The sequence below is a fragment of the Amia ocellicauda genome, chromosome 9, assembly GCF_036373705.1.
Source record: "Amia ocellicauda isolate fAmiCal2 chromosome 9, fAmiCal2.hap1, whole genome shotgun sequence".
NCBI lineage: Eukaryota > Metazoa > Chordata > Actinopteri > Amiiformes > Amiidae > Amia > Amia ocellicauda.
Genome location: NC_089858.1, coordinates 10,695,584 through 10,719,741, shown reverse-complemented (window position 1 = coordinate 10,719,741; position 24,158 = coordinate 10,695,584). Strand labels below are relative to the sequence as shown.

At 38.4% G+C, this 24,158-nt stretch overlaps 1 protein-coding gene across 7 annotated transcripts in view; it reads left to right on the top strand.

Annotated features, from left to right (window-relative positions):
* Positions 1 to 21,465: 21,465 nt before the first annotated feature.
* strbp (spermatid perinuclear RNA binding protein) overlaps positions 21,466 to 24,158 on the top strand; it is a 91,774-nt gene continuing 89,081 nt past the window's right edge. For 6 of the 7 annotated variants that reach the window (XM_066713098.1, XM_066713097.1, XM_066713100.1 and 3 more), the window contains exon 1: positions 22,338 to 22,477. The gene's annotated coding sequence lies outside the window, so the exon portion shown is untranslated. Of the gene's footprint in view, positions 21,525 to 22,337; positions 22,478 to 24,158 lie in introns of those variants that run through there. The other variant, XM_066713096.1, reaches the window with a different exon arrangement.

Genomic DNA, 24,158 nt, shown 5'->3' with positions numbered 1-24,158 from the left:
TGTCTGTCTTGATGGAATAATGTTTTGTATTAAGACATTAAGACTGAAAAGGGATCCCACAAACTGCTTCTGTGGACGAGGCAATCTCCTCTTCAGAAGTGGCACTTCAGATTAATTCATAATGAAGGGGGGACATTTGTACATGCTCTTATTTACTGTGCTGTGTTGTTGTGCTAGATTTGGATACATTGCTGATGCAAGAAACCTTGAAATTAAAAATCCATACAGGTAGTGTGGCAGATTTAGTTACAAAGATAAGTCTGAAATATCTTTGATCCCATTCACTGTAATAATATAAAAGTCAATGAAGTGCTCCTGTTAAGATTCACAGTCACTTTAAAATGCCATCATGGAGACCCTAGCTTGTCAGAAACTTGCTACACACCATGATATTTTTAACAACCTGTGATGACTCCTTTTAGGAAGAATTTGAATTGACCTCAAGTACTTAGTCTGCCAGAGTTAAAATAAGGTGTCTCAAGTACTTTTAAGTTGCTCTTCTGTTCCTCAGCATATTCAGGAGGGTTTGGTGTTCATAAGCTACTGCTTATACAAAAAAATCACTCTGTCTGTCAGCTTCCCATTACTGATTTTGCTATTAATACTACATGATATAGTTTGATTTCGGCAGCTTGCTCTCAGTCACCCTAATATGGACTGGGGACTTGGGTATGAGTCAGGCAGATTGTGAATGTATTGCTGGGTGCAAAGAATGTATCGTTTACCATGATATGATGCTTCTCGTTTCATGTTAGCTTGGCTTTATACACTGATAAATAAATAAGTAAATACATCTGAAAACATCATATAACTAAATATCTAATAATACTTCAGATCCCTCAAGAGTTAGCTTGGATAAAAGAACAGTCAATAAAAAATCATGGCTTTTTTCTCTTTTTTGAAAGCATATGCCTAACTGCTGTACTCTGACAAAGCTGTTTGAAGCCCATAGTGATTTAAAAGACACTGCAAACCTGCAAGAATTCAGGAAACTGAGAAACTGAGTTAATGTCTTTCAAGTCAGTCAATTACAAAGTGTTCCATAATGAGATTTATAAGGAATTGCTTCTTAATTAGTAGGTGTTTCCTTAGGTTGTGCTAGTTTAGTTTTTAGTCTGATTTTAAGTAGATGCTGACACCTTCCACAGTGTTGATTGCTTTGTGCTGATAATTTCATTCCCTGTGCCCAGACTGCAGAATATTCAGAGGGAGTGCAAAACAGAGCAATGAATATTTGAAGGATCTTCCTGCATTTTAATTTAGCTGTATTGCCACTGCCAGCTGCATTTCAACTCCACTTGAGAAAGGTGTTCAGACCTAGAAAATAAATCAATTACTTTAGAATAACATTATAAGTTATTGATACCCATACAGAAGACCCACATATCTGTAACATATTTAAATATGCATAGAATAATCTGTTTTTATAAGTTATATATATAAAACTCACACCTGTATAAAAACATATTCACTGTATAGCAAATATTAATTTATTTCATATTCTCCAGATTTAATTTTTTATATAATCACCATATATATATTGAAATGTAATACACATTTATATCTTTACCATATTTGTGTTATACATTTTTAACATTAATAAAATGCACATTATTAAGTATTTTAAATGTGGCAGATATGTCAGATATTTGTAGAGGTGTAGAACTATGCAGTTATAAATATATATGCAGTCTTCAAGCTTTATTCATAAACCAACACATATTTTCAGTTAAAACAATTATATATAAATCAAGATGGTTTTCATGTGTGTAATGTGAGCTCCTATGTGAACATCAAAGACATCTGAGACCATACATTTAACTGCTGCTACGGTCAATATATTTAATTCCTACCAAGGTTGATTTAAATAATATAGAAAGTCATAGATTGGCTTTTACTGGAATCTAGTCCTTCTGAGTGTCCTTGTCCTTCTATCGGATTTCAATACCTAAAAGAATATATGAGAGACAGATTTTTAATTTTTTCGCCAGTGAGGATACTTTACCCGGGAGGGTGGTGGGGGGGGGAAGCTAAGAAAGGGACAGATACGTGTGTGTGAGATTAATCACTGACATCTGGAAGCAGGCACTGCTCAGCATTTTTGCCCGCTGTGCTTTATACAAACGGAGGATTTGCTGATATCATCTAGTTTGTGTGGCTGGGCGGACAGCATATCTTTGATCCCAGTGGAAATGGTGGATAAGTCACATCTGTTGAGTTCTGAGATCTTCTGCTTAGTTTGTATAGGTGCCCTATTACTGGGAGAAAAGCCTGTATAAGTTAACATTTTTGTCTGATGGGAAAAACTGGTGGAACTATATCTGTCCATGGCTGTGTGGTCAAAGAGACTCTCTTAAAGGGAAAATTAAAACTCAGTAATGGCATGAAGCCAGCTATAAGTTCAATTATTATTATTATATATATTTTGTAGCTAGCTGGCCACTGTTTCAATTCCTCCTACTTTTGCAAATCTTTCATACGCTTTTATGTCTGATAAGCCATATACATAATAGAGAAATCCAATTACAGTGTTTTCCTGCTCTAGTATTGTTATTGTTGTCACAAGGGGCGTTCTTTCTCCTTCTCTTTTTACATCGAGCCACACTACTCTGATTTTCTTTTGTTCGTGCGCACTGACTTCAATTTCAAAAAAGCACATGCAACTCAAGCGCTGTTCCAGAAAGATGAAACCATTTCTGCTCCCTGCATGGGCAAAACAGGAAAAGGGTTAAGTATCCTGCTCCATGTCAAGCCATTATTTCCAAGATACCTTGTGCCTCTCCTGTTTATTAGAAGCCCCCTTGCATTATTAATTATGCTGAAAGTGCGATCTTCTGAAGCGTTCGAGTGAGGAGGTAGATAGCGGGGTGAAATGCTTTCAATCGCTGGCCTCCATCCTGCAGGTCTGAACCAGCTCGCCTGGTTGTTTGTTTCATTGCTATCGATCTCTCGAGCACAAATAAAAGGCTTCTCTCCAGTTGGAGTGGAATAGATTACCAGAGGGTGCCGTTTCCCCGGCTGGTCATGGGCCATGTCATCAAAAGGGTTGCGAAACTGTTCCTATAATTGTACAAATCTCTTATTCTGGAAAAAGGTCTCCCAAACACATCGGAAACAAAAGAAAAGGATGCATCAGGATGCATGTCAAATGTTTTATTATTTATTTCTTCCTTAATCCAATATTTGCTGGGTCAGGAGCAGGCCTGCATTAGTGTGGCCCATGCCCTTCCCATCCCTGCATGTAAAAAGAGCACACCGTCTCTGTTGCAGCAGATTGTGGCTTTTAATGACTCTCACGGGGAAGCAGGGAAGACCTTGAAGAGATACTGAAGGTTAAGTTATCGGCTGTGGAGAAATAAAAAAAAGAGAAAGGAAGGCCTGAAACAATTCAGTGCGGTGGTTAGATTGCACTCTGAGGCCTTTTTAAAAAACAGGAAAAAGAAGAAGTAAAAGTACTCCCCTCCCCGCCTTTTCTAATGGTCTCAATAATACTAATGCAACTACCACAACCTACACTTAATTAATGACCACAGCGAGGTGCTAATTATTGGGAGAGAAGCTGTGGCCCAGGAAGACCTGAATGAACTGAGGCAAGGGGAATGTCACGCTTAAGCAGTTCTGTGTGAGGCCTTGTTTCCTAATGATCTGAATCATACTCTTGCACAGAGTGATTGACGTTCAGGGACGACTAGTTACCTTCAAGTCATAAAAGCACTCATTACTGACTTGGTTCAGAACACCACTTTGAAACTCTTTGTTTAGGCAAGGAACTGTTTTAATGTCTGTCTCCCAGGAAAAGCCTCTTACAATACATTGAATTAAATAAATAAAATACACTTCTGTGATGATTCCTCTGTTGTTGGCATCAGAAGCCGTCAACCTTGACTGACCGACAGAGCTTGAGAGACAAACACCCTCACAGCATGAATAATAAAATGGAATTAACTTCCATCATCATACTGCACACTGTGCTGCAATTAGTGTCCTGGGTATTGTTTCTCCCTTCAGCTTGCCAGTGCCCCCTTCCTACGGGGGAACCTCCCAATCTTTACTGTATTGGTGACGATACCAAAACCGTCACAAGGATGTCTGTAAATAAAAGTTAATCAGCCAAAACTGTCTGTGTCTTCGGTGAAATTGCAATTAACGCCTTCCTGCAAGCAAGCAGAACTCTTGACAGCTTGAAACTCTAACAGAAATCGAGCTGCGACTCAGCCTCTCAACCACTGTCACAAATGTACCTCAAGTTACATAGAGCAAACCTGCAGTATTGGTTTTTAACTTCGGGATCCCTCCAATCCTTACACTGGATGGGCCTGCTGTTTCCTGGGAAGGGGACTGATGGTGCATAACATTAGAGTTCATTAGTCAAGTGATGTGACTAATTGAGAGAAAAGGACACGAGGAATATAATGTCAGGATAGCTTTTTTTCATTTCATAGGACTCCACAAGCCAATCAAAGCAATCTCCTTTTGATAAGAGTATGACAGTGTTCTAGTTCAACCATGAGGGAAAACTTGCATAGGTATAGCTAACAAATGATGTTGAAATCGTGTTTTTGTTGGATTTTAAATTCACATTGAATAGCAACACAGTAAGTAGATGAGTTTACACTACACATACAGTACACATAAATCCAGAAAAGACATTGGCAACCGCTTTTATTGACTACCAAGAAGCTTCCAGACAACCGGAAGCTCTGGTGTCAGAGTCTGCATGTCGGTGAAAACAATCGTCTACTTTCTCTTTAAGTAAACAGAGGATTGGTTCCTTCTAAGCATCTCCTCCTGGCATGAGTCACTTAGCATTTGGGCTTCTAATGAACAAGAGGGAATGGAACAGAGTCTGTGAGTACTAAAGAAAGAGGAAATGAGTGAGACATAAAGGTGCAGTGAGAGGAGCAAAAACACCTCATCTTCACAGATCATGCTGTACAGAAAAGACTGTTCTGGTTGCTTTTGTGTGTGTGTGTGTGTGTGTGTGTGTCTGTATAAATCTTCTCCCTACTTTGGGCAGAGAGGTCAGAAACGTTCCGTTGTACATACTGAATTATACTGACTTAATAACTGCCTAGATATAGCTATATTTAGCTTTCTCACCCTAACCAGCCTACTCACATGAAAGGTACACAGCTGTTGCAGTGCTGAGAACAAAACACCCTTGCCACACAATCTGAGTCTGGTCTGGTTTATATGTAAGAAACTCCAAACTGGCATTCACCTTCTCTCGCTTTTAATCGGTGCTGTAGACCTCTCTGGTTTTCATCTTCATCTGTCTGTCTTTTCCTATTTTTTTATGAAGCATGTGACTTTCCCCTAAAGAACAACTGCTTCTGGATGCTATCAGATTTTATTCATGTTATTATTACCTTAAAAGCAGGTTTATCTTATACAGCAAACACATTTGCATCCACAGATACTGACCTGGCAATCATAGTACATTCAAAATAATTGCTGAGCTTTTCACTCAAAATGTTATTCTTTGGCTGTAATAGTGAAAACCAACATCCTGTATTGTATTGTATTGTATTACTGTACCTTAATGCTGTGAAATGTTTCTTGTTTAAACTGTAAATCACCATGGATAAGAGTGTCTGCTAAGAAATACATAATAATAATATTTTCCGGACGACTACCAAGGCATGCATCCTACAGTTCATGCTTTCTCCATTTTTTGATTATTCAGTCATTTTCAAAAGAACTAAGGAAAATCTGTTAAAGGTTTCTTTGTAATCTCCATATAACAATCTCAGTTGAAGTGCTGAAGTGTTTCTAAGGTACTTTATTCAGCAACAATACTTGGCCTGTCCAATTGACATTCGTAAACTTCCAGGAGATTTTTGATCAGGATGATCCCATGATACCTTTCTGTAAAAGTAAAGTAGGAACTGAGAGTGTGAGAATGATATGTAAACTAAACACATTGAAACAGAGTGCAGAGTGCTTCAGTGCTGGAAATGGGAAGAAGGTAAGTGAACCCTCTCAAAGATGCTGTGTTGGAAATAAAATAAATTATATGGAGGCACTAATCGATTCCAATTTGTGTTTGAAAGATATGTACTGGAAAACCTATTGAAACTGGACACAGGTTTTACTGACAGCTTCTCCCTGATGACACACACACAAAATAAATTAATAAAACTTCCACTGAAACAAAATAAAATTAAGACAGTGCACCTTTGCTAAGACTGTGAAAAGAGGAGGACTGTATGGCTACGGGCGGCTCACTGAGCTGTAACATGCTGCGCTGCTAATGAGATTACAGGGGAGGCTGAGCGCTTTCATAAGGAAGTCGAATTTAAGAAACTGAAGGCTCTGCTCAGTTATGTTTTACTGCATAATTGGGATAATTACACACCATTGCTCAGCATATTGAACACACATATAACTGGTTTCTTATGATGTCACTGTTATGGTGTCCCTTGACATCACAGTGAATTGAAAAGTTAGATCTGCAGATCTGGCCTGAACACTGGCTGGTAGGACTGTGCTGAGTAACGTCAGTGGGGGGGGATTCTCGGTCCCCACCACAGCAGCTGCCCCCAGCGTCCATCTGTCCGTCAGCAGGCCATGGCACAGTGAGTGTGCACTGCGTCTGACCTCCAACAGGCACTTGAGTGAGAAGTGTTAAGTGTCATTCATATTCACCACAGTTTTATGATGCACCCCACCCTGTGTGTTGAATTCATGAAGCATTTTCATCCATCCCCAGTCTTCAAAGAAAAAGAAAGAAAGACAACCCTATAATATGAAAAAAATGTATATAGTGCCAATTGGAAGACTTAAAGTAAGATTTGGATATGACACTGTGCAGCTTCATTGGATTGTTCTCATATTAGGAAAGTAAATGGTGATAACGGTGTAAACTTTACACAGTGCGTTTGGTGAGCAGTTGCCCTTATCTGTGCTTGATTTCCGAACTCTCCCTGCTTAATTACGTTGTCCTTCAGACACACAAAAAATATCTTGAGTGCTATTTCGAATTTGAAATGCTGTGAGATTATTTTTAAAGGACAAACAAATGCAGAAATAAATAAATCAATAAATAAAAAACAATATGCCAATGTGCACAGCTGCACAGTCTCCAATGCAGTGTGGTTGAATCTAAGCTAAATTATTCTCTTCTGACTTGGCTATATAGTATTGATTTTGTTATTTTAAAAACATGCTGTACAAACTGCTTTAAGAAGGCAATAATGAGCTTTGTAAATTATTCGTAATAATACTTCCCTGAAAATAAACGTGTTAGTTTCCCTCTGGATTCCAGGAGAGGGCTATATTACATTTTAGATGATGCGGATTGTTAATTAACAACCATGACTTATGGAATAGCACTGGCTTCAGCAATTATCAGCCATAACCTCATGCACCCTGTCACCTTTGAGGTGCTGCGGCCTGCTGTCTGGAGCTAATTACCCCGAACGGTGTGCATTGCCCTGTGGTAAGATTCATTGTTGTGGCATGTACAGTAATGCATTTACCTTAACTACAATTCTTGAACACCAGGTACTCAGGTACTTAAATTGCATCATGTTTTAAGAACTAGCAAGGTTTAGCAAGTTTATCTCTGTTGGGAGAACAACTTGAGCATGTAGTGTCTTTGTGTATGGCCTACTGGATCGGAAGGTGAGAAGCCACAATCTACTCCCCAGGGAAAAGAGTCAGGGGGGTGGGAGGGAGAAATGAGGTGAGACAGCAAGAGAGATGGGTTAGGTTAAAAAAAAAAACTTTGATTGGCCATGATTAATTGGATGGATGTTTTTGAGATGTATCATCATGATTTACATTTTCTGTATTTCAATGTACCCAAAATGTGTGTGTATAGCAAATATTTCTTGATTCATCTTTGATTTCTTTTTCTTTTTAAACAGAATCCGCTGCAGTAAACAGTTTTATGTGTGCCAGTCTACCTATGCGATCTTGGAGTCCAAGGCCTATTTGTAGCACTAGCATTGTGTCTCAATGTAAAACTTCTAAGCCTATTGATTTCCTAAGGGGTAAGATCTATACTCTTTTATCTGATATGGAAATAGCACAGTGTGCTTACAAAATCAACTTTTCAGACTCCTTTATGTGCAAGTCTGAGTCTCTCAATTCTGAATCAATTGTCATTAGTTTCCTTTGGTCAAAGACCTATTATCTTACAGGTAACACTTGTCTCTTCCCTAAGGTTACTTTCTGCTTGTGAAAATGGGTTCATCACTAGTCCCTAAGGAATCCCTTTAATCTCTGGGAGGAAGGAATATAGCCTTAATAATATACAGTAGGCTTGCTCAGTCTTGGTAGTATTCTAACAACACAGTCATTCACCTCATGATGAGTTGATTATTAAAATAAATCTTTATAATGAAAACATTTATAGTTATATACAGCTCAGCAAAGAAATAGATTCAAGAAATTAAATTTACTGTAAAAACACATTACACAACAGTGTGCATAATATGCGCATGAGGGATTGATTTCAAAGCGAGTTGCTTATTGACAAAAATATATATAGACATGGTCTTCACAGCAGGTGAATTTTTGTTTAATTTTCAGCTTCAGCTAGCTGTCTTTGAAAATTGAATCAATCCGTATGTTAAACTCCGTTCGTCTCTGTTCACAAAGCATTGGCATTGAATTCAGATGTGGTAGGATGGCATTCCAGTTGTTGGATGAGAAACAACATTCTGAAAGAGATTGAAACAAGGTGTAATAGGACAGCAAGGCAATGAATACTTGAGATCAGTATTTCCCAACCAGTGTGCCATGTCACATCGTTGTGCCTTCCATAGGTTGCCTACCTACTGTAAACATTGAAATCTTCACACCATACAGTAATACTTTTTTAACCTAACACCTGTATAATAATCACAATCTTTATTCTGACCTGTGAAACTGCATTCAATTGCTGAATAGTGACTTGGCATAACACAATTGTATTACATCAGTAGGAGACCGACCCCATTTGTAAGTTCTAATAACAGCCTGAACACCACAATTTCAAGCTATGCACATACAATTCTACAGCCAACTCATTTAAGTCACGAGAAGAGCAACCCTAACCTTGTTTAAAAGTGTGTTATTCATCTTGTGTTTATTTACCGGATCACACAGATTTACCCCTACGATTCAGTGAGTCTCATCATTGGAAGGAATCCTAACAATTGGTGTTACCACAGAGTCAACCATGTTTTTATATTTGTAATCTGGTCAAAATGTGAGCAAGTGGAATAGAACCGGCTGTGTGAACAAAGGCACAAGTTGCAAAAACAAAAAAGTCTCTTAAAAAGTGTTCCATGTTATGCACCTGGGTCAACCCTTAGCCATGCTGAATATGGCACACTGGGACAGACAGCAACCTATTTAAGAACCACAAAATACATTTTTTAGTTGTTAAATGTGAACTGACTGCATAGAATAATACAGACACTTCTGCCTTTCTTTGTTCTTTTTTTAAGATATGTTTATCTAGTCTTATGTTCACCTGTATAATATAGCATGTGTTTTAGATATTTCCGCTCATTAAACCACAACATTTGACCCTAAGAAATCTCAGTGAGGAGATTTTTGGGGCTTAATTAAAATCTCGGCACAAGCTCTAAGTTTCTCTCTCACATCAAGGCTTGATTAATTTTCCTGGAAAGCAGTTTTAAATCATTCCAGTGGTGTCTTGACCTATTTATGCATGTGTGTGTTTTGCCTTTTCAGAATTTCCTAGTTTTTATTTATCTGTTATTTACATTTTCCTGACAGGAAGACAGGCACGCCACTGCTTCCAGGAACAAGGCAAATGAGAGATGATATGGACGCACTTGTTTTTCAGCAAAAGTTTTCAATAGAAGAATAGAGAAAATACAGAAGGCCATGTTTGCGGTGTCAATCAATGTCTTTCCTGTGATCTCCCCATATGGTCTGTTGTTCCTTTAAACATTGGTGTTTTTTTTTTGTTTGGTGGGGGGCGGGTTTGTCACAGATTATAAAGCTTTTCCTGAAGACATCACACTGTGCTCTCATAGACCCGAGCTGCTTTTTAACGGCATAATATTTAGATGTATTTAAATAGGTTCACTGATGCAATGTGAATTTGAAACTGTCAGTTTTGGAGTTTGTGCGAGACAGCATCTGACTGTGTCAGACTGCTTTTAGATTTCTTTGGAGAGGTGTCAGATTGCTTTCTATTACATCCTGGCATGGTGGATTGTTCTCTGTGTGCAGTATTAGCATTTCCAGGATTAAAGGAAAATTCAGTCATATCTTCATCACAAGAATAGAAACTAAAACCGTGTGATCAGTCTGTTACCCACCACACAATTACTATAAGAATGACCACTTAATGTTTTGTTAGACGAGAATACACTGATAGGATTTTCAAGCCCGTGGGTTATAAATAGATTTTTTCTTTATTTAATCTTTCTGCTTCTAAACCATTTAACAAGGGTAAAACAATTTTGTTTTGTTTTGGAAAACTGAAAATTAACTAAGCACTTAGATATTTACTGTATCAAGGCAGAAAAATCAGAGTAGGAGATACCTTGTTTTCCATGGACTTTCAGCAGAAATTGTTTATTCTGATTTTGTGAGAAATCAAGTTTTCTTCTTTTTTCTTTTTTGTGTTATGACTGTCTTAAAGGAAAAGCAGAACTAATTAAGAAGTTTAAACAAAGGATGCAGGTAACATAAATAAGAACTACCTGATTAAGTACCATGTTAAAAGTGGATTATCTTTGTTTAATAAACCACTCATGCACATTTTCATCAAAGTACAGTGAAACTCAAGATTTATCCTTCATTAGCTGAATCAATCTGTCAAAGCTTGACAATCAGTTTGGCCCTACAATGTACATGTAGGAAACATCCAGAGTGACTTCAGCTGTCATTGAATAAACAGATTTTCTGGTGGTGCTAAAAAGTGAGCAAGAAAGCAATGACATGAGCACACATGATCGCCTTCAGTTTCATTATGCCTCAACATCTCAGAAATTCCCTTGCGTACAGTTGCCATGGTTTAACTTATTTTTATTATTATTATTTTTATTTCTTGGCAGACGCCCTTATCCAGGGCGACTTACAACATAAGTGCAAAAATACAGAGAAGTACAAGGCATCAATCATTACAAATTCAACTTAGCTAACAAATAGCAATTCAAATTAATACATTTTACAAATTCCAATTTACAATTTACACAAGTACAGTAAGAGACTTCCTACATCCTGGACGGTGAAAGCTAAGTGCTGTCAAGATGTAGGGTTACAGACGAGGGCTACGGGAAAGGGATCAAGGAGGAAAACAATCAAGAACGCGAGAAGCATAATAAAAACTGTGAAGTGCTATCTAGCAGGGATAAAGGACTAATATTACAAGTGCTGTCGGAAGAGATGCGTCTTGATAAGCGCCAGAATGAGGTCAAGGACTCTGCTGTTTTGACTTCGGTGGGCAGGTCGTTCCACCACTTAGGGGCCAGGGATGAGAAGGAGCGGCTCTGGAGGGAGGAGAGTGGAGAGGAGGCAGAGTTAGCCTTCTGGCACTGGAGGAGCACAGTGGTCTGGTGGAGATGTATGGAGAGACGAGTGACTGAAGGTAGTTTGGTGCGGTGTGGTCAAGACAGCGGTAGGTGAGGGTCAAAGTCTTGAACTGAATGCGTGTCGCTATCGGGAGCCAGTGGAGGGAGCGGAGCAGTGGAGTAGCGTGTGCGAATCGGGGCAGAGAGAATATCAGAAGAGCCACAGAGTTCTGGATAAAGCCATCCTCTGTTTTTGCATGTCCAGAATGACTATGACACATCCATCTATCGTGCCATCTGTCTGAGAAGTCGCAGGAGTGGCTGGTGTACATAGAACCAAGTTTTCTCCAACCAGCTTTCACCTCCCCCTCCTGGTAGCACTTGGTCAGTTGTGTACCATTCTCTGTTGAAAAAAGTTGGCATTTGAGACTTTTTGACTGGGGGGATGAATTAATTAATAAATAACAGCAGAAACAAAACAATGATGACCCTGCTCATAAGTGATGGCTTCCTGACTGACCTGAATGCTGTAGCTTGTACAACATGTCCAACAACACATTTCAATTAGAACTAGGGTTTTAAGTAAGGCGATTAATGAACACAACTTGCTCCAATGCCAAACATTTTGTCTTTGCCTTGATTAATGCTGCAACTTAAAATGCCTGTACACAACTTTGGGGGAAAAAAACACCCCATGCATCAATCTTGGGCCAGTAAAATTGTAATTACTGTAAAACAGAAAATGATTGTGCGTTATGCAGTTTAAACTCAATTTAGAATTGGGCATCAACCAATAAAATGGCTCAAAGTCAATTTTTCCTTGGCATACAGAAGCAAGGCTTAAAATGTGTGTGATGTCTCTTTCTATTTATACTCATAACTCAATGTTGGATGTATTTTTCCCCTTGAATAAATGCACAGTATATAGGTAGATATACAGTTGTCATCAAAACCATTGATAACATAATTCGAAACAATGTTATTCTGGGATTCCTTTAGAGTAATACATTGGTAATATCCTTTATTGTTGAACACTATTTCAGCCTTGTCTTGAGGTCTGTGTAGCTCTTCAGTTGTGAGTGTTCTGTAGAGGAATGTGAAACTCAGTGAACTGAGTCCAAACCCACACTCTACATGTATGCAAGCAGTGCAATGAGTAAAGCATGGTAAAAGAAACCAATGTTAGATGTTTCCTTCACTGTGGGACAACATATACTACATAGCTTAATTCTCCTTTAAACCAATTAAAATACTGCAGGAGAAAGGCATTGTCGATGGATTGACCACAATCACAGTACGCACTTCAGTGTCCAGTCAGTGATGATCAAACACTCACCTTCTGCACTTCTCAGACTATTATTGATCCTTTCGAGATTTCAGCCTGTATTGCTTTGCGTTATATGTGATTTGTTCTTTTTTTTTTAATGCAGCTCACATACCTCCCAAAGCTAATCCAATGTATGTGTAGTTTCTTTATTACATATGCAGGCACTGAATGGCTTAATATTTTATAACTTGACTGTATAGGACCTTCAGCATAAGCATGTTACCATGATCTACTACTGATAAAAATATATTAAAAATCCTCACATACCAAGATCAGTCTCTGTGTTGATAAATATGTCCTTTTGCTTTGGTTATTATCTGCTAGGTAACAGATGCATACAAATACGCAACTTCGCTTGCGTATGGAAAATGTTGATCTCGGCTAGATAGTGTGTGGAAACGGTGACAAATTATTTTTTGAAGTCATGTTCTTAACTAAGCAGCTGTTAAGATGAATTGGAATAATAATGAACACCAGCCCACTCTCTTGATCTGTCAGTTTGGGAGACAAAAAAAAACACGTTTCGCCTTGTTAATGTAAATACCATGAGGAAGACACAGTGAGCTTTCCCTGATGCTTATGTCATTGAAAAAGCCTCCTTCACTGTCTCAGCTTTGAAATTGATGCTGTTTCCGTCGCGGGATTACCACCACTCACATTGTTGCCTGCTATTTTCAGGGAACGCATGCTTCATTATCCAGGAATAATGGCTGTGTGGTCCAAAACCGGCATGTTTACAGACATGTTTAGAAAGGACAAGTCGAATGACCAATTGTATATTAAACATATAGTCGAACATCACAATTAATCATCTTCACCGTTTTATATCCATTATATAAGTGTACCATTTATTTACACTAATCTACATTATCTACATTAGCCGTGAAAGGAGGGCCTTAGGAAGTGTATCGAGCAGGTACTGTAGTAAGGGTTTTATGAATTATAATTTATCACATCAATTTGACGCTGTCCAGGAACTGAACCAAGTCTGATCTCATCTGATCTGGGAGCCTAAGTAGGAGTGACTTGTTATTCCTTGGATTGGAGGTATCTAAACAATTCTACTTGGTGCTGGTGGATCAGTATGTAATGATTTCTCCATTTAAGCAGAAACTCTAGACCAGTGTTGCCAGAAGCCACTTTCCTCTAGGAGCTGTTGTCTTCTGGCAGGAGATGTAAGACCATTCACAAGGGCTGCAAAAACTACCTCTCTTAATCTGTATTCAGGTTTGCTGTGCAGAGAAATTGTTGCTGCATTGCAGCTTTTCAATTTTTTATGCGGTTGGGGATTGTTTGTGAAAAGCATTTTTTAATTAGATTGTGATGATAGAAATTATGTGAAAGATTTTGTTGTTGTTATTATTTATAGTTAATAAAGTTAACTCTCTTTTTTCTTTTCTTGTTTTTTTTCCTCAGAAGAGATGTCTGTTCAATCCAGCTCAGTAGGTGGTCTACACTCAGTGTACTTCCTCCTTTATATAGTGACTACATCACAGATGGTGAATTGTCACTCTTATCTTGGGTGTAGCTGATATTTCTTTGCTACAATGTTGTTTTTTAAAGTCTTTATTGTTTAATAATAATGTGAGAAACATTACTCACTTTTTAAATGCTGATATTAAAATGTACATTAATTTGACTTGATCTTACTTTCTGTTCTTTGTCAAAGAGATGTGTTACTAACTCTGGCTTACCAAGCTTTTAAAATGCAGTGGTTAATGTTCAGATTTTTTTTATTTTATGGTATGGTGTGATTAAAATTGGTATAAGAATCCTGTCTTACTGTATTTTTGTTTTTGTTTTTTCTACTCACTCCATACAAGTTGACTGTGATTTACCAGATTGTTTGCAAAGCATCTGGAGTTATTGATCTGGAAAAGTCTCCACACATGGTGTTTGCTATAAAGGCATCGCCGGAGGCCCAGAGATCAAGCCATTAAAAGAGATAAAGGAACTACACCATTTCTAGAGACATGCAGGCTGCTTTCTAGATAGCACACCCCCGAACCCAGACAGGGTGAGAAGTACAACACCAAAGGGTAAGCTAGGCAAACACAAATACACTCAGATGCTTCTACGTCTGTAACACTACACCCAATATAGCAGATATAATTTTATGAAGAACACAATTTTACCATGAAGTAAAAGAATGACCAAACAAAAACATGGTTGAGCTGATTTGTTTCTGGTATTAGTTATAAGCAGTGTTACCTGCTTGTATTGTTTCCTCTCTGAATAGGTGCATCCACCATGACATTTTACAGGAGGAACTGTGTTCTCTAGATAACCTTGAACTCTGACAGACAGCCGGCAGTAATGCGTGGGGAAATTATACTGGATCATACTGCAGACTGAAACCTTTTACTCAATTAATTTTGAGCCGTGTGTGTGAGGGAAAACAAGTTATCTTCATTATTCACAGAGCTACAGTTCCTATAGGTTTGTACTGGTGGGTATGGACAAGCCCAGGCCCTGTCAGTCAGTACTCAAGAAAGGGGAGTAAGATTAAATGCAGCAGGTGATAGATTTGAACTGTAAAGTGACTGCCTAAAATAGAGCTTTTAAATGTATTGAACATCCAGCCTAGGCATTCATTATTAAGTGCATAACCCTAATGGTCAGATTAAATATATATATATATATATATATATATATATATATATATATATATATATATATATATATATTATCAGACTGGTTGTTACAAGCTTCAGCTATGGAATAGATCACTGAGGCCACCAGTAATCCAATCAGATCAATACATTTTTTGTTGTTGTTGAATTCCAGGAACAAACATGCCCATCTTACTCCACTTGAAGCATCGCATAGCAGGGGCCTGTTTTTCTCATTCACTGTCAAATGCATACCATTGTGAATCTGCATGCTCTCTTAAATAAATCTTGTGGGACGCTTCACACAATTTATCCTTCCTGATAAGCATAGGAAGGAATTAAATGTTTGTCAGTGATCCATCTCCCACTTACATGATCTGCATACATGCATGCTATACCTAGGCTCGCTAGTGGCTGAGTTGTGTGTTTCTGCCCATGATGTACTACCCAGGAGATGATAAATGAGACATGACAATGTTGTGCTGCTAATGAATTCTCAGAATCCATGTTACAAATGTGCACAAACATCATCCTGACATAGAGGTAAGCATGTCGGACAGCCAGAACAGCATGCATACGATTCTTATCTACTTTATATACCTTTTAAAACTGACAGAGAGCATGCTCACCTTTCAGTTGTTGATAATGGGGGACAGATGTTAACTCTCATGGTTGACTTTATGACTTTATGTAGCAGCAAAGCAATAATGCAACAGCGCTTGTGTTTTTTAAGATTTCCATAGCCAATTCACAGCAGAGAGGACATTGAGGCGGGGGGTGGGGGGAACACAGCGGGGCGGTCGTTTATTCTTATCACATGGAGGGGATAACTAAAATTAAAACAAGTTCCCACAAGCAACCCTGGTGGTGCTTGTTCCAGCCAAACTAGAAAAAGGGCTTTATAGATGAGAACGAAAAAAGATACATAAATAAACAACAAAAGAAGCACAGGGTTTGCTTGTCTTTCTGGTTTTCACAGTGGGTTGCAATGGTTTGTCGAGGAGAAAGGTCTCTGCAGGTGGGGGGGGTCACTGCAAGAGCAGAGGGAGAAGTCAAAGAAGGTAAACACAGGTGTTCATGGACGGTGATCACGGTCAAGCTCATTGCTGGCAGGTGCTTCCAATTAGTCGAGTGGCTATGGAGGCCAACTGCAGCACACAAGCCACAAGCACCTGTGCGGAGACAGGGCAGCCTGTCACAATAAGCTGGAGTTCTTCAAGGTGGCTCTTGTCTCTTGGAGAGACATTTTCTACATAAAAAAAAAAAAAACTAAAAACATTTTTGTGTTGAGCATCCAATTCAACAATCAAAAGACAACAATAAAAGCTGCAATAGCTGATAGCCAGGCTTAGACAGCTGCTAAAATAAATAATAAAGTGTCGATGGGATGTGTGTTGACAGACTGTGTCTGTTCAAATCAAAACCCCAGAAGAACACACTAATTGTGAGAGTCTGATGACATGCAATGGTTTCTCCTTATTTTGCTAATAGGCTCAAATCCCTGTTCCAGAGTGACACTCTGTTTTGGTACCTTTCTACTGTTTATCTCTCCCACCACTTTAGAGCAGTGTTGCTGATACTAAAATTATCAAATTGTGCTCGAAGCGTTCATTTAAAAAAAAAATAGTTTAAGCTTAAATTTACCACCATAATCTAGAACTGAAGCTGTCATAAGTGAGTTTGAAGTATCCTTGAACATGGTATTTTGCAATTCAGACACCCTTTCCTATATGGAGAGATCCTATTTACGGACTGATTATTAAGTCAATTGGTTAGTTGGCAGCTTTGCTTAAAACTATTCTCTAACTGAATATCACAGTCAGCCATAATGGTATAAAGAGATTATTTTTTAGTTCAACATTTCAAGTTAACTAAGCAGCGCAATACATTTCACTCTTATGAATACCTGTGAATGAAGGCCTACAATCTGTTACATACTGTTTCCAAGCCGTGCGTAACCAGGTGTCATTGATCGGCAGCAATGGTTTTACATGATATGAGTGCCAAGTGACCAACTGTTTTTTTAGGCACAGCATATGAGGCAGCTGGTGCTAAGGTGTTGAGCTTCTGTAGGGATCTCTCTGGCTGCTCTGATGTAGAGTCAGAGAGCTGTGAAAATGGTATCGATCACAGCTTTGATCAGATTAACTGGGAGATGGATGTGAGACCCAAAAGTTCAATTTTACACAGCAGACATAAAGAAACAAGAGGAAACCAAACCTGCCCCATCACTCTTTCAACCATTACATTAAATGTGCAGCTAAGTTCCATTTATACTATTCCAAAGGTGCTATCCCTCTGCTTCGAATGGTTTAATGGCTCTTTTGTGGCAATATCAAGTGTCAGGCTTTTATGTCACGGAAGCATATGAGTTGGCTGACCATCTGTGCCACTATTGTCTTCGTAATTCCAGGTAATAATACTCAAGACTTTTGTTCACAGTCCTGCACTTTGACACAATGGCTATACAGTGAATGAGCCTTTTGTGGAGCTGTATATTGCTGACAGGGTTCAGAATTGTATTGAAAATTGTACTGAAAAACTGACACATCACTTCTGGAGTCCAAATAACAAAATAAAAATAAAAGGAATTTGATATTATTTTTTAAGTTAAATCTATGAGCTGTTTATATCTGGATCAAACCCATAAACTGTAACTCCATCCTGTGCAACACTTTTGAGAGATGATATTACAGAAAAAGAAATGCAGAGATGTTTGATTATGTGGAGATTCGTTTTAAATTAATTTTTAAAACAAAGGGCAGATTTTTCAGTTCTTATTTTATAAAGAACATTTTCATCTCAGCATTTTGAATTGAAGATGTATATATTTATTTCTACACATTGTGCTGTATTGTGCACACGATGTATTTGATTTATTTAGTTTTAAAATGAGGCAAATATCTATTAGAATTGATCTGTTCTGTTTTCTGTCTGAAATATGTTGGCCAACAGGAAAAAGGCAAATAAGCAAATGCCATGAATATTTCCTCTGTTCTTATCTGCCTGCCTTAAAACAGGTTTGAAAAATGAACTGACTAGATTATTCTGAAAGCATACTGATTGTGTTCAGTCATTATGTTAAAAATTTAAAAAAGGAAAAGTAAAATTACATATATTTTCTTAATCCAGCCTCATTGAATTGTACTTTCAGTGTCATCTGTTGGTTAGATTTGTTTGTTATCGTTTTGTATACATTTTCACTTCAATGAACACATATTTAAACATGATTTGTGCACGTCACTTAAATCTGTGTATATAAAATATTTCTTAAAAGTATAACAAGCTGATTGCGTTTGCCTCCTGTGCAAACCAGTGCCAAGTGATTTCTAAAGTGTCTTTTTGCATATGTTTAATTGGAATGTATTGTTTATAGTGGTATATGTAGGGTTTAAGCCTTTTGAATGAAAGCCAAGAAACACAAGTTCACAGCTTGTTCTGAAGTACACATTTAAAAGGAATTTCTTCTTGCTAATGCTGAGAGATAAATGCTGACAAAATTTCACTTTGCATCAGTAAGAATATCAAATGAAATATGTCAGCTGGAGGAACACATATATTGTCATTAATTTCTTGTCTGTTAATAATAAACACATTATGTATTACAGACTTGTAATTAAAAACATTAAGGCCTGAATTACAACAAACATATATCATTACAGTTCCTTCCCATTTAATGAAAATATAATTGACCCTTCCATTAATTCTGTAATGATAGATTTGATGTAGTTTTTAGTCATATTCTGACAGACTGAGAAAATACGTTTATTTCAGCATTCTCTAGTACACATGTTAAAAAACATAATAAAAAGTAACATTATATTTTAGCCAAATAAGGGACCTGTATTTTTCAGGGCACTGCCAAAAGTAAAACACATTCCTGTATATTATAATGAAGGTTTGAATGTTTCATGCGTATTTACTACAGTGTATATATGACATTTCAGACACTTCAAAGCTATTAAGTGCTACACATGGACAAACCTACATAACTCCCACCAACCGTTGCAGTCCTGCACCAGACAGACTGTCAGTGCGGATTACAGTGACCTACTTTGAAAACATCTTGTAAAACACCTCAGTGAAACTGTGTATGCTTTCTTGAACAAACGTCCTCTATCTCTATATATGACCTTCAACTGAGCATTAAAAAAATGATCAGTGGATCAAGTTCAATTTATAACATCTCAGAACTTGCCTTCACATACATTGACAACCATAAAATCCGTTATTTGAGATTAAATATTTTGAAATGGCTGTTACCAGAAATGAGTTCATAACTAGGAGCACTACAGCTGTTTAAATGAAATTCAAATCAAAACAATGAAAAGACACAAAGCTGTTGTGATTTTTGTCATCTGTGATTGTATTAAGCTTTAATGCACTTTCTTTAGAACACGTATGGCAAAAATAGAGAAGCTGAAATCTAAATTGGGAAAATGAAAAAAAAAAGTTGCAATATCTGCAAATATATCACATGTTCCTCAAGATATGCATGTGGTTTATGTATTTATTGTGCAGGCACAGCAAGAAAGCACAGGTGCTGCATAGACTTCTCAAAGATCAAAAAGTACATGCTTATAAAAGTGCTTTATCCCACAATGCAGTGGCTTCATTGACCAAACTGTTAATCACAACAGTCTCCGGGGTGACTCAGGAGTGGGAACCTCAGCAGAAAACCACCACTGAACAGCAGAGCTATGGTCACAAGAGGATTGTAATGGATGGTGTTCTTAAGATGCTATGTAAAGCAGAAGATCCAGTATGAACAGATTCACAGAATACTTTGTGTCTGAATATATTAACCCACTGCAAACCTGAAGGCTTCTAAAGGCATGTGTAATCTTTTCCTGTGTAAATTGAGCTAAATAACCAATACACCTAGTTTCCCATGTTTTCTTGTATACTGATCACCATAAACAATAGAGACAAGCAACAAAAACAACAACACCAACAGCAGACAGTGCCTTTCCCAGTATTCTTCTCTTGTTTCTTCAAAATAATATGATCATGATTTTCATTTTTATGTTTTTCTGCAAGTGTCCAAAATAGTATGATGTCTGGGATTATCCTCAGAAATGTTTTGGGGCATTGTTGCATGAAATTAAAGAATGCAATTGCAATCACGTTTCCTACAACTACAACAACTACAGTTGGAAGCCTGGGAAATAGGCATTATGGGGAACTAAGGAATAATAAAGGTTAAGGCTTTTCTCTAAACGTATAATACGTGTCATTGCATTTTCACACGCCTGTGGACGTTCGACTTCACACACTCACAAAAAGAAATTACTTAGTATTTTATTTTTATTTTAGATTTACTTGCATATTACTACAAATCATTATTATTTACTTTCCATTACTTTTCATCCATGCAGATTTACTTGCTCTATCAGGATTACTTAAAGCAAGTAACTGGATTACTGGAATGACTAATCTGATAATAATTAAAATTACTTATGGAGTGCCCTTTTATAAAGTAACTTCATTATATTAAACAATAACAAGAATGTTTGTTTACTGAACATAAGTAAAACATTTACTATAATTTTACAGGACTAGAAATTGCTACAAAATATTGTACATTAGTAAGAATGTGTAGAATGGACACTTTTTATGTATTTTTGAATAATTTAATGTATTACTTTTTCTGAGCACTCTAGGGATCACCTTTGCTTCCGCTGTGGATGGCAGGTGTTTTGGAAGCTGCTACACACAATGCAATGTTTTTGTTTTGAGGAGGCTCTCTTGTGACTACTACCACAGCAGTGGATGCGCCTGGCAGTGCGCTGTGCAGAGCCTATTGAGCCTGCAGCCCCCGCACTCCCGCACTCCGCTGTCCCTGGAACAATGAAAGTGTCGGACGGCACTGAACCAGCGCATCGGCGGAGTGTGTGTAATGTAATTAGGCTGTTTGCTGATCAGTCAGCCTCTCTCAGGTGCAGTGAACAGGGGGTGGGGGGCGACTGAAGTCCTCCAATTAGGGCCGGCTGACAAAACCACGTGAGCACAGCCGTGCTGTAGCGAGAGAGAGAGAGAGAGAGAGAGAGAGAGAGGGGGCTGGCTGGCTGGACGGAGGGAGCGCACACTGGAGCAACTCGGGTAGGGCAATTAAGCGCGGAGCACTTTTAATTGGTAAATTAGGGGGCAATTGCGCCAGGAATGCGCGTCACAGTAATGCAGGGATGTATTCACATGATGTGGGGGGTGAAGGTTGCGTTGTTTGTACCTTGGGAAATAATTAAAAAAGCTCTCTCAGCTAGGACATCTCTCTAGCTAGCTATGTGTGTTAGGTAATAGCATACAACCTGATGTGTGTGTGTGTGTGTGTGTGCGCATCTCTCACCGTTGGGCATTTTATCGATACTGGTGTTTAGTGAAAGTATGTCTGTCGGCTTGATTGCTTGCAACTTTTGTGTTTTTGCCTTTTTATATATATATATATATAATCTCGCTGGAACAGCTTCTCTGAGGCGAGCTACTTGAATTATTTATAAGGGTAGGACTGCAAGAAAAATGTGTGTGGGGAACAAAACCAAAAAACAATGCTGTGAATGTGTGCATTTCGACGGGACTTCTGTCATAGCTGATGCATTTGTGCATTGTTCTAACTACGTGTAAGGACATTTGCAGAATATGACAATCCTTTTCATATTTTAGGAAGTGTAACAAGTCCTCCGAGAGGTAGATATCGAGACGGCTAAGGTCTGAAACGTACGAGGGACTGCAATAAAAAGTACACCTTTGTTTGCTGGTTGGTTGTCATCCACTATCCGTGCAGAGCCGTCCGCATGTTGTTCTGTTTAGGCTGCCCTCCCCTAATGCCAAATAGTGGTCCCACACTGCGACTATTGCGCTGTGGTGTGTGCGCCTGCGCAGATGGGGCACCAGCAGGTTTCCTGCCAGATGGTGTCCGTAATAGACCAGCAGGCGGCTCACATTGTAACCAAAGGGGCAACGGAAGAGTGGAGCATTGCATCTTTATACCAACCCCTTCGGATATGTCTTATTCTAAAGCCATCTAATTGCATTTTAATTGCGATAACTACGAATTTGTAAGTACCGTTTTCATTATGGCGATGTGGTGGTGTGCAGCACGCTGCTGGCTGCGCGCTGTAGGTCGGAAAGTTAGCACGCTCTCGGAAGTCACACTAGCGCCCGCATCGGCTGCCAAGGCTCATGTATGTACGCATGCAAGTAACACAACAGCCACATACTGATGCATGCTCCAGCCAACCTTTCAAAAAGTAGTCCTGAGAATCGTGGTTGCGCTCGTAGTAGTGCTTGTTTGTGGTATGGAAAAGGATGCACTTCATCGCCAGGCTAGCCCTACACTCGGTGTACAAACTTACTTATCTTTATGTTGTGAATTGTACTGTTTGGAGGTATAATTTATGTAAATAATTGAAAATGCGGTATTATCGTTTCGACTAGTGTTGGTAGGTCTACAAAATATTATTTTACCGAAATCCCAGCTTGCATTGGTTTTGAATCCTGAAGAAAAGCTTCAGAGGGTCCTAACACACACTCGCTCTCGCACGCAAACAGCGACGCAAAAGCAGAACACGGGTGTCGTAATGTTGTTTCCTAATTTTGATGGGAATATTCAATGACTTCTCGTTTAAAAATAAAAACCCAAAACATCCCTAAATAAACAGATAACTGGAGGAGTTAGAATTCAGATATGGAGAAGAAATGAAAACGTTTCATAATGAGGTATGTTTCGCCTTTGCTCATGCTGGTACAGCGGCATCGTGCCCCGGCGGACCGAGCCCTTCCCCGCCGCACGGCCGACGAGCAGGTGCTCCTGTGTCAGGTTGCGGCATGCTTCCTCCGCGACGTTTTCCCAACGTGGAAATAACATTGGACATTGCTTGCAAGACGTACATCTTTAAGTGATGTACAGCTTTCTCGTCTGACGCATTGTCCTTGAACCACCGTAAACCCGGCCTCTTGCATATGTTTTGAATGAAACTTGAATGAATGCTGGAGTGAAAAAGCTAAGTGCAACCGTAGGCTGAAAAGCAGGAAAATCTGTGCAATCCTTATTTCCTCCTACACTTAATACTACAAAGGGATATCCCTGTATTTATTCATTGAAGCTAGAGATTGTATTTTGAAATGATTTATTATTTTTAATGAGATGTGTTGCATTTTTTGTAATGCATTGTTCTTCTAATGTAGATATCCAGTTCAATAAATTCAACTGTAAAGTAATCTCTTTAGGATTTGCTTACTACGGTTATAAGAACCATATTGTAACTTGCAATTGCCATCTACTACATTTCAATTAACTCCAATTTGAAAACAAATAGCCTAATTTCCTCATTCATGTTTGAAGCCTTTTAATCCTACTGAGATGACACAACTATTCTTAATATTGAATTTCACTTCACTGCTACTACTCAATACAGAAATGTAAATGCAAAAGATAACAGCCAATAGACTCGAGTTAGTAGGTATGGGGCAGAAGTTAATATTTTACATATACACAACAAAAGTTGTTCATGTTTTGACGTGGCAGGCTCTAGTTCTGTATAGGTTTGTCAACATAATGTGACAACGTTTTGCTGTTTCAGATGCATTTGTATTAACCCCCCCAGAGACTGTGACTGCCTGCAGAGATGTTGATTGCCTGCGCCCCCCAACCATCTTGATTATTTGCTAACGAATGTGAATGCCATGGTAAATTTGTCCCCTTGTGTTTTGGGGTTTCCAAGCTTGCAGGTTTATTAT